Genomic DNA, 16,496 nt, shown 5'->3' on the forward strand with positions numbered 1-16,496 from the left:
ACAGGGACTAAAGCACATGAGCCATAGGACAGGATGAGTTTAGATAAACACAGGAGATGACAGCAACAGTAGCCTTCATTTACCAGATATTCACTGTGCTCAGACCCAAACAGAGCCCTTCTCAAAAGTCAGCTCTTTTAAACAGAAAAAATTCACCATGGACAAAGTAGCTATTAAAAAAAACCCCAAAACAAAAAAAACTAGAATCATCCTGACAAAGTCTGGCAAAGCATATGGAGGGCTAGCCTGAAAGGGCAGGAAGAAAAGGATAGAAAGGGACCGTGACCTTTTAAAGAACTTGGTAGTTGGCAAGTCTTCAACTCCTAATGCTAGGGGGTAATAAATTATTCAAATGGAGTAATCCCGGCTTCCACTCTCTGCAGTCGAGAATATTGATTCCACCATTTCTAACCCACAGAGGCCTTTGCTGTAAGATGCCAGTGTGAACTGGAGAAGCAACGGCACTTCTGGTCTGGATTTTTTCCCCCTGCCTTACCCTGAGTTCGCTTTGCTCTCCCTCAGGCTCCAGAAATCAACGCCCTTCCAGTCCCCTCAGGCAACAGGGTAAAGATCCATCCTCTATGTACATTCCCCCTTTGTGCTCAGGATTTCAGGCAACAAAGGACCGATTCAGAACCCCCTGCCCCCACACAAGACCGCTATTCCATTATCTAATCTATAGACCAGTGTTTTTTAAATGTTGATGTGCATGCGAACCACCCTCCCCCCCCCCCCCCCGCCCCAGGGAACTTGTTAAAATGCAGATTCTGATTCCCTACGTGGAATCCACCCAGCCGTCTGCCCTTCTGACACACTCAGGATGGACAGCACCTGCCGGTGCTGCAGGTCGTGGGTCGCTCGTCGGGGAGCAGACACCAGATGGCTCTGGACCAGGTCTCACCCTGAAGACTCCCCTTTCCCCTCCCTGGGTCTAACCTGTATATTACACCAGTACCACGTTCCCGCTTGAAGCCCCTCAACTGCCTGCTAGTAAACCCAGACTCTTCCTCCTGACATTCAAGACCCTGTGGAGAGGGATCCCACCTGTTTCTAGCCTTTTCTTCCACTGCTCCCTTCTCATGATCTGCGCCTCAACCAAATTCTACCTGGAAGGTTCTTATCCAACCCCTTCAAAGTCCAGCTCAAATGCTGCCTCCTCTATGAAGCCCGAAGCAGTTCTTCCAGCCAGAAGGCATCCTGTTCCCTCTAGCCTCTGGTGTCCCTTTGTACCTGCCCCTCTAAGGACATCATCACTGGGTTTCTTGTTCTCTGACTTTTGACTATGTCTTTTGTCTGATCTATGCTACTATCTGCTCTGCTTCCTTAGGGCAGGTTCTCACTGGACTTACGTCTGTGGACCATAGACACCTAGCATAAGGCTTTGTACACTTGGACATAATTGTGTGTGTTTATTAGTTCATTTTATTGGGGTGTAATTTAAGTCAGTAAAATGCATAGATTTTAAGTGTACTGTTCACTGAGTTTTTTTTTTTAACCCGGTAACCACCACCCAATCCAGAGAGAAAACCGTCACCCCAGAATGTTCCCTGCTTCCCCTTCCAGCCACCCACCATCAGCAGCCCCTGTCCTTTGCCAGAATATAACTGCTCATTTTTCCACCGCACGAGATTTGGTTGTCTCTTTGGACTTCAGGTAAATGGAGTCCTACCTTTTGTCCAGCTTCTTCCATTCAACATTATGTTTTTGAGATTCATGCGTGTCGCTGCATGTTGCAAATAGCATCTCAAAGAGTCCCCTGCGGGTGAGAATGGAAGTCCCCCTTGACTGCAGTCACACCTGCCTGGGGACCTCCCCACGCCAGGGCTGTTTTGGACTTTCTGTGCTTGTTTCCTGCCCCCTGCCAGGTTGTTCACAAAATCACTGAGCGCCCTTGAAGGCCTGTCGCTCTTTCCTGCTAGCTCTCTGCCTCCTCCCATCCCCTCTGTGCCTTCCAGCTACTTCAACAAGGAGAGAGCTCCTGACTTCAACGAGGAGTCCAGCTCCGAGGTTCTGTGCTCTCAGGGAGGGTCTCCCTCCATCAGGAGAGGATGTCGTCTGCATTCTTTCTTTGCAAATCCGTTTTCCTTCTTTGAGACTTGGGAGGTGACTCATCTGTTGAGACTCCGTCAGGGTCACCTGTCCGGTAGCCTCTGGGCCCATATCCTGCTACAGCTTATGTCCGTTCTTTGCCAGGAGGCAAGTGAGACCAGAGCCACTGGTGAGGGAGAGCCTGCTGGCCCTGAAGGGCTCTCTGCCGGCTGCCATATGCCAATCCACGTGGCCCAGTGATGGAAACTGGCTGACAGATTCTCTCAGTCTGGGTCTTTGGGCAGGCCCAGGCTGCTCCCCCGTCAAAGTGACCACAGAGGGATTCTTCTCATTCTTTGCATCAACTCTGCTATGGTCTACATCAGAACTCCCACTTTGGGCCTTCATGTGATAGGGTAAAGAACGAGGCCCGGACTCAGCGAGTCCCAAATCACTTCTCCAAAAGAGGAGGTCCAGGCCTGCACCCCCAACACTGTGACATTTGGCTAAAATGTGAGGGAAGGAGGGAAGGAGTCAGGTGTCACCCTCAGGGAATTATCTTAATCTGGGAAGAATGCAGAAAGGGCGCGAGTGGATCAGTGCCGTGTCATTTTGCGCTCTTTAAAAATTATGGTTCGAGGGGCGCCTGGGTGGCGCAGTCGGTTGGGCGTCCGACTTCAGTCAGGTCACGATCTCGCGGTCCATGAGTTCGAGCCCCGCGTCGGGCTCTGGGCTGACGGCTCAGAGCCTGGAGCCTGTTTCCGATTCTGTGTCTCCCTCTCTCTCTGCCCCTCCCCTGTTCATGCTCTGTCTCTCTCTGTCCCAAAAATAAATTAAAACGTTGAAAAAAAAATTAAAAAAAAAAAATTATGGTTCGAATATATTGTCTTAGTCAGCTTGGGCTGCTATAACAAATACACGACAGACTGAGTGGCTTACACGATCCACGTTTATTTCTCACATTCTGGAGGCTGGGAAGTCTAAGGCCAAGGTCTGGAAGTGCCATTGTCTAGTGAGGCTCTCTGGCTGGTTTGCAGATGGCTGTCTTCTTGCTGTGTGTTTGTGTGGTAAAGAGCAGGGAGGGTGCAAGCTGTCTCCTGTCTCTTCTTCTAAGGGTACTAATCCCACCATGAGGTCAACACCCTCATGACCTAATTGCCTCCCAAAGGCCCCACCTCCAAATACCTTCACGCTGGGGATCAGTGAATTCTTTAAACATAAGAATTTGGGGGTCTCAACTGTTCAGTCCATAGCATATACATAACATAAAATATATCATCTTAACCCCTTTTAAGTGTACAATTCAGTGGTGTTTTGCACTTCTTAATTTTTTTAATTTTATTTTTTTGTTTTTTTGTTTTTTTTTAATTTTTTTTTCAACGTTTTTTATTTATTTTTGGGACAGAGAGAGACAGAGCATGAACGGGGGAGGGGCAGAGAGAGAGAGGGAGACACAGAATCGGAAACAGGCTCCAGGCTCCGAGCCATCAGCCCAGAGCCTGACGCGGGGCTCGAACTCACGGACCGCGAGATCGTGACCTGGCTGAAGTCGGACGCTTAACCGACTGCGCCACCCAGGCGCCCCTTTATTTTTTTGTTTTTAAGAGAAAGAGAGAGCCTGAGGGGAGGAAGGGTAGAGGGGGAGAGAGAGAAAGAATCTCAAGCAGGCTCCACGCTCAGTGCTGAGCCCGACACAGGGCTTGATCCCACAACCTTGGCATCAGGACCTGAGTCGAAATCAAGAGTCGCTCAACCGACGGAGACTGCCAGGCACCCCATGTTTTGCACTTCTTGAGATGTCATTTGCCGGCTGTTCTCCCAGGACGTACATAACTAATCATATGGAGCACTCCTTTAGTCCTTGCAGACTTCTGAGTTAAGTGTTGTTATCCCTGTCTTAGGAAACTAAGGCCCAGAGTGGGTAATGGGGCAAATGGCAGATCTTGGATTTAAACCCTCTCTGTCTGCTCCAGGCTGATCCCCTACTGCTTTATCGCCTGCCTTGCTGTCTGGTTCCTTGAGGGTGATTTCAAGTCTCTGACCTCATACATCCCATCAAAGTGCTTAGAGTGCTGGCCACAAAGCCCTTCCGTCTCATCACAGCACTTACGAAGAGGGAGTCAGGAAGGAGATGAAGTCTTTCCCCTCCCCACCAAGGGACAGTCAATGTTGTGGTCCCCTGTGTTCTTGGGCTTCTGTTGTGTTGAGATTTGCAGGATACCGACAAGGCTTATCCAAAAATGTTTTCCATTCCAGGGTTGTTGCAATGCCTTGAATTCCTACCAATGGTCCTCTGAGCTAGAGTTCTGTTAAAGTGCAAACATACGATGAACAGGAAGACAGATGGAGCCACTCTCCCCTATTAATATTGCAACCTTTTTGCATGATGAATTATCCAACACCATACCTACTGGGATGACCCCAGGGCCAATTATTTCAGAATGAGGAGAAAAATCAGGGAATGAACTGTAGTTCAGGATTCCACCTGAGACCCCAGGACCAAATGAGGGACTGTAGTGAATTGTGGCTTCACGATGGAGCATAGGAGGAGGAGGGAAAGCTGAAAGGAACAAAGATGAGATTTAGCTACTTCAGCATTTTGATGGTCACCTGTGTGGTGAAGTGTTAAAAATTAGAGGTTTGGAATCAGACAGTACAGAGTTTACCAGTCACCGGTCATGTGCCTCTGGGCAAGCTGCTTGAGCCATCCAGATCTCCGTTTCGATTGACCACAAATCAGAGATTTTAATGCCTTCCCTCCAAGGGTTGTGAAAATGAGCCATTGTCTGTCCATTGTATAGTTAAAGCACAGAGAAGGTGCATGGAGGTGTTCAAGGAATGGCACTTATTGGGCTGCTCAAAAACTCTATCAGAAAGTCTATGGATGCTGGAGATGGGCAAGGACCATAGGTGTCCCAATTCTATTCACACCATGGTGAGTGGGAGCTTCTGGTTCAGTCTGCTATATCTTTGGCTTCCCCACCAGCTCTGGAAGTGGACATATCTGGGATGGAAGGTCCAGTTTCTTGGCATTGGTAGGAGTAGCCATGGCCCCTCAGTGTGGAAAATATTGTTAGGATTTGGTTTGTTCTGTTTGGTTTCCTACTATAAACCAGTGGTGAGAGCACCATGGAAGATGTCCCCCTCGGTGTGAGCAGAAGAATGAGGCAGTCAACCCAAAGAACCTCAAGACAGTGGCCAGCACTGGGAAGGCCAATCACATCCTAGGTGCAAGACCAGAGAGTCTACCCTAGTAAGCTAACAGTGACCGTTAACTAGTGAGCACATTGAGATAAATCAAGAGTAAAAGGAGATTGGAATTGACAAGACATTTTTCAGAAACTCAGAGTGATAGAGTGTCCAGAGAAGAGTGACTCTGTTGTGGCTCCAAGGTCCACAGCGACCACCTAGCTCCCAGATGATATTTCAGAAGTGGTACGAAAAGTTTCCTTCCTCCCTCAGCAAGGTCTAGGATGTCCCAGGGAAAAAAGAGCCCAGCCCCAGCCCAGAGATTCCAAGCTGCAGCCAGGGCCAGTCTGAGAAAGAGATTCCGGAAGACTGGGACCCCTCAATGTCTGATCTCTCTCTCTCTCTCCACTGGAGAGAAGGGGATGAGTAAAAAAGCCGTCATTGGGCAGTGGCCTAGGACACATAGGGATAGAAGAAGGGCAGGCCCTTCAGTTGTGAACCTGAACCCCGCAGTCTAGCAGTCCAAGTTGAGAAGTTCATTCGAAAGCCAACCAACCTTCAACAAACAACAACCCAAGAACCAAGGAGTTTCAGCCATCCAGAAGCCAAATCACAAGGAGACGTTTTAATCCAGGAGTGGAGCCAAGGCCAAAGCCACACTGAAGTCAGAAGGCCAAGGTACTCCCAGTCAATGAAGTGCAAAGAGGAGCAAGATGAAGGTAGACGAAGAGTGATTTTGGAACCCACAAACAAGCTAGATGCCCAGCTGTCTGTGGCCCATAGAGGAGCCATACAATATGCCTTTTAACTTATGCAAGTTAAACCTTTTGCAATATGCAGAGAGTAAGAGAAAGCACAATGCATTAGTCCCAGCAGCACACCTCACCCAGTGGACATGTTCCTTGGAAAGAGCAGTGAGTGGGAAGTGAGGGCTTTGTGTGGACAAATCTCTGTGTTCCTGTTCCTGTGGATAATCTCTATGCTTGGGTGCCCCTTGTGAGCATCTAGATATTGTGGATGCGATTTTATTGGTATAGATTCATAATTTTCATTAAAAATGTCCCTAAATGCAGGCCAATCAACTGCATCTGATGCTCAAATCCCACCCACTGTCAAAAAGCAGTCCGTTCTAACACAGAAGGGGAAACCAGCTGTGATTGACTGACTGAGGTGTGTCATTCAATGTAATTTTAGGGCGATACAAAGATTTTCAAGGCTAAATTGGACTGCACGCTAATGTTACCATATGTACTAACCAGATAACCTAAATCTTGTTTAATTCCAGTCTACATTTGATTCCTATGAATGCAAGGAGTTGATGGCAGATCCCAAAGGTTAAATGCACAGTCAGACTTGTGACAGGGACACTTAACTCTACCTAGACCTACATGGAATCTGAAAGGTTTGGGCGAGCAGAATCTCCCAAAGTCAGAAAAGAATGGGCACTGCCATTCAGTGGGGAAAAGACAGTCTTTTCAACAAATAGGGTTGGGAAAACTGGGTATTTACATGCAAAGGAATGAAATCGGACCCTTTTCCTTATACTATATAAAAAAAGATAATTGAAAATGGATCAAAGACCTAAACAAAAGAGCTAAAAATATTAAACTTTTAGAGGAAAATATAGAGGAAACTTTCATTACATTGGACTTGGCAATGATTTCTTGGGTATGATACCAGAAGTACAGGCAACAAAAGAAATAATAGACAAGTTAGACCTCACCAAAATTTTAAAACTGTGTGCAACAAAGGACATTTTCAACAAAGTGGAAGGCAGCTTGCAGAATGGGAGAAAATATTTGTGAATCGTCTGTCTCTTAAGGGACTAATATCCAGCATCTATAAAGAACTCCTGCAGCTCAAAGACAAAACAACAACAACAACAACAACAACAACAAAAACAAGAACGACAAAAACCCAATTTAAAAAATGGGCAAAAGACTTACATAGACATAGATCTCCAAAGAAGATACACACATGAAATGATGCTCAACATGATGAGTCATTAGGGAAACGCAAATCAAAACCACAATGAGAAACCACTTCACACCCATTAGAAAGGCTACCATTAAGGGGGGAAAAACAGAAAATAACAAGTGTTAACAAGGATGTGGAGAAATTAGAAACCTGTTGCATTGCTGCTGTAGAAAACAGTATAACAAACCCTCAAAATATTTTTTTTTACCATTTATTAATTTTTTGATAGAGACAGAGAGTGAGTGGGGAAGGGGCAGAGAGAGAGGGAGACAGAATCCAAAGCAGGCTCCAGACTCTGAACTGACAACACAGAGCCGGACACGGGGCTCGAACTCATGGGTCACGAGATCATGACCGGAGCTGTAGTCGGAAGCTTAACCGACTGAGACACCCAGGTGCCCCACAAACCCTCAAAATATTAAACATAGGACTCTCATATGATTCATGAATTCCACTTTTGGGTGTATACCCAAGAGAGTTGAAAACAGGGGCGCAAGATATTGGTGCATACATGTTCATAGCAGCATTATTCCCAATCCATAAGGTGGAAACAACCTGAATGTCCATCAGTAGATGAACGGAAAAACAAAATGTGGTGTAAACACACAATAGAATATTATTCAGCTTTCACGAGGTGGGAAATTCTGACAATGCTACAACATGATGAACCTTGATGCTAAGTGAAGCAAGCAAGTCATAAAAAGGTCAAATATTATATGACTCCATCTACATGAGGCACCCAGAGTAGTCATATTCATAGATACAGAAAGCAGAATGGTCCTTGCAAAGGCCTGGAGGGAGAAGGTAAGTGGGGAGTTATTGTTCCATGGGTTCAAAGTTTGGGAAGATGGAAATTTTGTAGAGAGGGATGTACAATAATGTGTGTGACCTTAATTCCACTGAGGGGCACCTGAGTGGCTCAATGAGTTAAGCCTCTGACTCTTGATTTCGACTCAGGTCATGATCTCACAGTTTGTGAGATCGAGCCCCACGTTGGGCTTGGGGCTGGGCTGGAAATTGTCTCTCTCCCTCTCTCTTTCTGCCTCTCTAAATAAATAAATAAATAAATAAATAAAATTTTTTGAAATATCACTGAACTGCACACTTAAAAATGGTTAATAAAAACAATAAACTTTATGTTAGGTATTGTCACCACAAGGATTGTTTTTAAATGTTTTGTTTGTTTTTTGAGAGAGAGAGGGAGAGAGAGAGAGCACATGGGTAAATGGCAGAGGGGGAAAGGGAGGGGGACAGAGGATCCAAAGTGGGCTCTGAGCTGACAGGCTGACAGTAGGGAACCCGATATGAGGCTCAAACTGAGAGATCATGTCCTGAGCCGAAGTCGGACACTCAACCGACTGAGCCAACCAGGCGCCCCACCACAAGAATTTTTTGAAAAAGAATTGGTACTGAGTAGTCAATAGCCCCCCGCCACCAGCACCCCAAGGAAATCTCTGATCCCCTAAATCCCCTGCAGGCGGGGTAAAGTTGCTGATACAGTGCTCTCTGTCCAGTTTGGTTCAGAAAGTCCACAGGGTTGACTGGAGGTGACTCAGCTGGAAGAAGTGGAGAAGGCAAAGGCCACAGAGAGGAGATGAGATTCACAGGGGCTTTAAACCCTTACTCGTGATGCTGTCTTTACCCAGAGCTGAGCCACTCAACCAAAACTTTGTTCTTCCAGTGGCTCCCATCCCACCAGCCTTTTTCTCTTAACCCTTTCAGTTGCCTTTCCAAGTATGCAGCCTCAGACCATCACTGATGTCGAATTGTCAACCTCAAATTCTGCCCAACTTTTAATAATTCTTCAAACCTTGGGGGTCTATGCTCCTGATTAAAGGCTTGTGTTGAAAGAATTCTAGGGCAGAGTGGACCACATCTTGGGAAGACAGTCCATCAGCGCTCCTATCTCAGCACCGAGATCATAAATCACCCAGGGAGGGGCTAGAGCAGCATCCTGGCCACCGATCGATCTTGCTAATGGCTTCTGGTCCATTAGGGACGGAAGGGTTCCAGCCTCTGCAAAGCAGCAGCAAATGGCTTATCAGCCCCGCCAGGCAAAGATTCTGGGAATGTTGTTGGTAGGTCCCTGAGCACTCAGGGCAGGACACAGCAGAAAGAAACAACTTTTCTCTGGGCCCTCTGACCATGCCATCCAATGCCAGAGTCCTCATCCTTCCTAGTCCTAAGGAGGCAGCTCTCAGAAAGTCAGCCCAGGAAGCAGCTTTCTTGCCTGTTCCTTTAGTAGAACTGTCTATTTAAGCTGTTGTCCTTCTTCCAAGACTGTAGTCTGCTCCTGTGAATTATCGTCACAAAGCCCTTTCAGTGGACTGGTCCGAGAACCAGGACCCCAGAGGCAGCGTCCTGGCAGATATCATCTATGCCTAGCTGCATGTAAGCTCATCCCAGTGTGGCCCAGGATAGCAGCCGTTGGGAATCCCAGTAAGGATGTCTTACTCTGAGAAATAAACTCAGTGGTTAGCAAAAATGACTATTTTCTCCTTGCTGATGAGTACCACAAGAAAATAACTATCCCTGGACCTACTCAAGTGCATTGTTTTAGTAATGATGCTCCAATACCACATATTGTTATGTTAGCTTCCCTCCCAAGCACCTCATATTATCCAGGCATCAAGATCCTATTTACAATGTCTATTCACTTAAGTCAGCTTTTAGCAGCTGTGATTTATGCAAATCTTCATCTGTAGTGGTATTAAAACCCAAGATCCCCAAAGCAAATGAGGGCAATGGCTGGAATTTCTCTATCCTCTGGGGAAAAACTTTGAGGAACAATGGCAGAATAAAATAGGAAAGGGGCTGGATTCTATTTGCATCTTAAAACCAACAATTGAACAAAGCCCTGACTTCCCATTTTGATGTCCTACCAGGTCTGAATCATGCTGGCACATGCCCCATCTGTCAGGTATAATGATAGGGTTTTGAATGGTTTGATTGTAGCCCTAGGATTAAAGCCCAGCTGAGAAACGTGGTGTTGAGTTAAGACATGCCCACTATAAAGGGACTTTTCTTCTCCTTCAAAACCAAAGTATAGACAGAGCTCTTTCTGTTCATGGCAAGTCCTGTCTTCAGATCTGTTGCTAAAAGGGAAACAAGCCCTTCTTCTGTTTGTTCTTTTCATCGCCTCGTCTCTAATATAAGTGACCTTCCCCCCTTCAGAAATTCAGCGTTAAAATGACATCACTGAAATTTGCCATAAATATTGCCAATAATTTTATTCAAAATGGTCATGATTATGAACAGGGTAATACAGCAGCAACAACATCCCTCCTAAAACCAACTAAAAATATTTTATTGCTTTTAAGTTTTATTTCATCTAAGTAATCTCTACACCCAACATGGGGCTGGAACTCATGACCTAAAGATCGAGATTCACATGCTCCTCCAACTGAGCCAGCCAGCCACCCCTAACTAAAAATATTTTAAATAGCTTTCCCGCTCTTCCATGCCAGGGTCTCTCACCCTTCCTATTTTTTTTTTTTTTTTAATTTTTTTTTTCAACGTTTTTTTTGTTTTTTTTTTTTTTTGGGACAGAGAGAGACAGAGCATGAATGGGAGAGGGGCAGAGAGAGAGGGAGACATAGAATCTGAAACAGGCTCCAGGCTCCGAGCCATCGGCCCAGAGCCTGATGCGGGGCTCGAACTCACGGACCGCGAGATCGTGACCTGGCTGAAGTCGGACGCTTAACCGACTGCGCCACCCAGGCGCCCCTCACCCTTCCTATTTGAAATGTAAATCAGAATTTTTAAGACTTTGAACTCTCTGATTCAGACATTCCTGGAGTCACATCCCAGCTCTGGAAATTACTATGGGGTGAGGCAGTTATAAAACATGTCATCAAAATTTTAACACACTTTTCATCAAGAGTTGAGGTCAATGTCCCCTCCTCTTGAATCTAGGTTCTGTGACTGCTCAACCAATAAAATGCAACAGAGGTAATGGTACCAGTTTCTAGACTCAGGCCCTAAGAAGCTGGCAGCTTTTACTGCTTGTGTCTTGGGATGTTCCCTCTCCTTCTTCAAGTCCAGTCATCATGGCTTGGGGAAGGAGAACAGTCCATGGAGGAGTTCATGAACACGGACTCAAGTTCTCAGGACCCCAGACCCAGCTGAGCTGTCAACCAGTAGCCTGCCCTGTGACACAGCCATCTCATCAGTGGTCACCCAGCCTCCAGGCTGCTACGAACGTTCACGTATAAGTTTTTGTGTAGACATATGTTTTCATTTCTCTTGGGTATATACCTAGGAGTAGAACTGCAAGGCCATGTGATGACTCTATGTTTGAGCATTTGAGGAACTGCCAACCTATTTTCTATAGGAACTGCATTATTTTACATTCCCATCAGCAATATTGGTGGGTCCTAATTCTCCGTATCTTTGCCACCACTTTTTATTATCTGTCTTTGTGATGATAGCTATCGTAGTGTGAAGTGTATCACATTGTGGTTTTGAGTTGCATTTCCCTGATGGCTAATTGTGTTGAAACATCTTTTCATGTGCATGCTGGTCACTTGCATATCTTCTTTGGAGAATGTCTTCTCTGATCCTACACCTGTGTTTCAATTGGGTTATATATCTTCTTATTGTTGAGTGGTAACAGTGTTTTATATATTCTAGGTATCAATCCTTTGTCAGATATATGATTTACAAATATTTTCTCCCATTCTATAGGTTGTCCTTTTTTTTTTTTTTTTTTACTTCTCTTGATGGTGTTCTTTGAATCACAAATTTTTTTAATTTTGATAAAGCTCGATTTGTCGATGTTTTCTTCAGTTGCTTATGCTTCAGGTGTCATGTCTTAAAAAATCATTACCTAATCCAAAATCACAAGGATTTACATCTGTGTGTTTTCTAAAGACTGTTACAGTTTTAAATTAGGTTCTTGACCCATTTGGAGTTAATTTTTGTATACGGGGCATGGTAGATCATCTAATTTCATTCTTTTACCTGGTTATCCAAGAACCATTTATTGAAAAGACTATTCTTTTCTCCACTGAATGGCCTTGGACCCTATTGAAAATCAATTAACTGCAAAAAAAAAAAAAAAAGAAAGAAAAAAAAGAAAATCAACTGCAATGTGAAGGTTTATTTCTGGACCCTGAATCCAATTCCTTTGAACTATATGTCTGTCTTTATGCTGGGAACACATTGTCTTGATCACTGTAGCTTTAAAATCAGTTTTTGTTTCGAGAAGTGAGTCCTCTAATTTTGTTCTTCTTTTTCAAGAATATTTTGGCTCTTCTGAGTCCCTTGTGTTTCCATGTGATTTTCAGGATCATTTTGTGAATATCTGCAAAGAACCCAACTGAAATTTTGATGGGGATAGCAGTGAATGACTCTGTGGATCATTTCGGGGAGTGCTGACATCTTGACAGAATATTAAGTCCTCTGATCCTTGAACCTGAGATATCTTCTCATTTATTTAAATCTTCCTTAATTTCTTTCAACAATGTTTTGTAGTTTTCCAAGTAGACATTTTGTTTTGTTAAATTCATTCCCAAATCTTTTATTCTTTTAATGCTGCTGTAAAGGAACATTCCTTGCTCTTTTGGCTGTGTTGAGAAGCCCTTCCCTGCTAAGACCTTTATCTTACACAAGTATGTCAGTTACCTGTGAGTTTCAGACTTCTCCAGCTCAGTCTCAGCTATTTCACAATTAATCAACTGGAAATAATTCCCATAATAAAGATCTTCCCCTACCCTGGTCTAGTAGATTCTAACAAATTAAATTTACACTTCCAAGAGACTAATTTTTTTATTTCAGAATATGTTTTTTGACCGCTGCTCCCTCTTCCTCCTGCTGCTCCTGGGGCTGCTATGTGCTTGTTCAGTGCCAGCCTGGTACCTTCTTTGTGAAGGAGCAGCTGAGGAGTCCCTGGGGCTCACCGTGACCAATGAAGAACCCAAGGAATGAGTCAAGACCAAGAACCATGATCATTCATTTGAAGGTGGCAGGCAAGGATCATTCTGTGACACAGTGTAAGATTAAGAGGCATACACTACTTAGTGAACTGTTGAAAGCCTATTGTGAATGACAGGGTTTGTCAATGAGGCGGATGAGATTCCAATTTGATGGGCAGCCGATCCATTAAAACAGACACACCTGCACAGTTGGACATGGATGAGGAAGATACAATTGATGTGTTCCGGCAGCAGGTAGGAGGTGTCTAACAAAAAGGGAATCTGCTGCTTCACTCCAGAACTCTGTTCCTCCAGACTAAGAAGGAAGACATTCTCAGTTAGAAAATTGCAATCTGGTTCCACCACATCCTGACTTGTAGCGTACAGTATCGTTTTCTCTGTTCTTTCATTTCCCCTCTCCCCATTCTTTTATTGTTCATAAAGTAATTAGTGTACGTGCACAAGCATACTGGCTTTTGTTGCTGTCGTTATGTTCAAATAAATGGACAATGATATGTTTTGATTGACATCAAGTGGACGTGGAATGGAGAAAAATACTGCCTCTCTGAAAATACACCCTTTCTCCCTTCATGGAATGCCCATTCGGCTCTTATATTTGTATTCCAGTAAGTTATTTTGCTTTCACTCTTTAACAACAACAACAACAACAACAACAAATAAAATAAAATAAAAATTCTTCTTTTAGGTGATAGCAGTAGGGTTGTATTGTGGTTTTGATTTGCATTTCCCTGATGATTACTGGTATTGAGCATCTTTTCATTTCACTGTTCAACTGGAGAATTTTAATGTTTTTCATTTATCATTATACAACCAAGGATAATTTTACAACTTTTTTTGTATATAGCTGTTATGTGTGGGGACACCTGACGTTAAGTAGAGATAAATTACTCTAAAAGAATTCCTAGATAATTTCCCTTCAAGGTATGCAACTTGTTGTTTGAATAAATTTCTTGTTTAAAAAAAGGCAACGAAGAAAATGCTTTTTTACTTCTTTTCTCAGTTCAAATGCAATTAACAGAAAAATGAAATGTGGCTCACTATGTTTTTCTGAGACCTATGCTAAATAACCTTATTTTAAGGAAAAACAAGGCAGAAATCTTTCCCCAGATGCTTTCTCTGCCACAGACTCTGCTCTTTGGGCTATTTCTGTATGCCCTTTCAGCAACAAGATGTTCGGTGGCAGCATATGTGAATTTCAAGTTTCTCTTTGTTGGGAATAATTAGGAGAAGCATGAAATGGAAGAGCAGTAGGACTTCTGCCAAGAAGCCTTGAGAGGAATGAAGGGAGAGAGGGAAAGGCTTCTTGTACCTGGAACAGCTCCTGCGTGGCAAAGAGGTAGCCCTCTCAGGAGCCCTGTAACCCAGCAGGGCGTGGCCTCCCTGCCACATAAGTCATCAAAACCAGAATGGAACCAAACTGGCTTCTTTTCTTTTCCTTTTTTTCTTTTTTATGTTTTCATATTTATTTTTGAGAGAGAGAGAGAGAGCACACAAGCAGAGGAACGGCAGCGAGCGAGGGAGACAGAGGATCCAAAGTGGACTCCGTGCTGACAGTAGAGACAGTAGACAGTGCTGGAACTCATGAACCAAAAAGTTATGAACTGAGCGGAAGTCAGGCACTTAAGTGACTGAGCCACACAGGCATGCCAGGCTTCTTTTCTCTAAAAAAATTTTTTTTAATGTTTTTATTTATTTTTGAGACAGAGCATGAGTGGGGGGAGGGGCAGAGAGAGAGGGGGACACAGAATCCGAAGCAGGCGCCAGGCTCTGAGCCAGCAGCACAGAGCCCGATGCGGGGCTCGAACTCATGGACTGTGAGATCATGACCTGAGCTGAAGTCAGACGCTTAACCGACTGAGCCACCTAGGCACCCCTCTTTTTAATGAAAAGTTTCAAATACACAAAATAAAAAAGAGTATTTTGCCATAATGAACAAATGTAACAAACCCATCACCCCAAATTCAATCCATGACAAAACTTGTGTGTTCTATGAACCTAGCAATCCCCCAGCCCCACACCAGATTATTTAGAAGCAAATCCCAGACATTATATCGTTTCACCCATAAATCTTTCATTATGTGTGGATGTATCCATGTATATATATATCCATCATTACATCTTTGAAAATTAACAATAATTTTTCTTGACATTATAAACTATTCAACCAGGGTTCCAATTCCCCCATTATCCTATAAGTTTTTCTTTAAAGTCTGTTTGAATCAGGATCCATATAAAGTCTATATGTTGCAACTGGTAGATGTTTCTTTTAAAGTCTTCTAATCCCTATTTCAGTGAAGATCCAGGAGCAGGGAAAATGCTTCTTAGCATGTGAATAGATTACAACAAGACAAGTGTATCATTGCCCCGTGGAAACTGCAGGGTAAGGAAAGTCTTAAACACTTTGAACAACCAAATGCAAATAGCAGTGAGTATAAATTTTCACATATCATAGACTCAGAAGTATAAAAATGTAACTTCATTTTACTAATTATTATTATTCTATTATTTATTTATTATTGAAGTATGGTTGACATACAATGTTATATTAGTTTGAGGTGTACAATGTAGTGATTTGATAATTCTATACGTTAGTATTCACCATGGTAAGTGCAGTCACCATCTGTCACCATACAATGTTATTACAATTGTATTGACTATGTTCCCTAGGCTGTACTTTTCATCTCCATGACTTACTTATTTTGTAACTGGAAGTTTGTGCCTCTCCCCTTGATCTATTTCACCCGTTCCCTACTCCCCCACCGCGACAACCACCAGTTCGTTCTCTGCATTTAAGTGTCGGTTTGGGTTTTTTGTTTGTTTGTTTCTTCATTTGTTTTGTTTTTTAGGTTCCACATATAAGGGAAATCATACGGTATTTGTCTTTCTCTCTCTGGCTTCTTTCATTTAGCTTAATACCCCCCTAGGTCCATCCATGTGGTTGCAAATGGCAAGATCTTATTCTTTTTATGGACGCATAATATTCCATCATGTAGATACCACATCTTCTTTATCCATTTATCTATCAATGGATGCTTGTGTTGCTTCCTCGTCTTAGTTATTTAAACGATGCTGCAATAAACAGAGGGCTGCGTATATCTTTTCATATCAGTATTTTCTTTTTCTTTGGATAAATACCCAGTCGTGGAATTATTAGATCATATTGTATTTCTGATTCGTTGAGTAACCTCTATCCTGATTCCCACAGTGGCTGCACCAACTTGCATTCCCACCAATATGGCACCAGGATTCCCCTTCTCCACGTCCTCGCCGACACTTATTACTTCTTGTCTTTCTGATACTAGCCATTCTGACAGCAGTAAGGTGATACTGTGGTTTTGATTTGCACTTCCCTGATGATTACCGGCA

At 43.7% G+C, this 16,496-nt stretch overlaps 1 pseudogene; it reads left to right on the forward strand.

Annotated features, from left to right (window-relative positions):
- Positions 1-12,377: 12,377 nt before the first annotated feature.
- LOC131489798 (small ubiquitin-related modifier 2-like) lies at positions 12,378-14,224 on the forward strand (annotated as a pseudogene).
- Positions 14,225-16,496: the final 2,272 nt, after the last annotated feature.

The sequence above is a fragment of the Neofelis nebulosa genome, chromosome 11, assembly GCF_028018385.1.
Source record: "Neofelis nebulosa isolate mNeoNeb1 chromosome 11, mNeoNeb1.pri, whole genome shotgun sequence".
Lineage (NCBI taxonomy): Eukaryota > Metazoa > Chordata > Mammalia > Carnivora > Felidae > Neofelis > Neofelis nebulosa.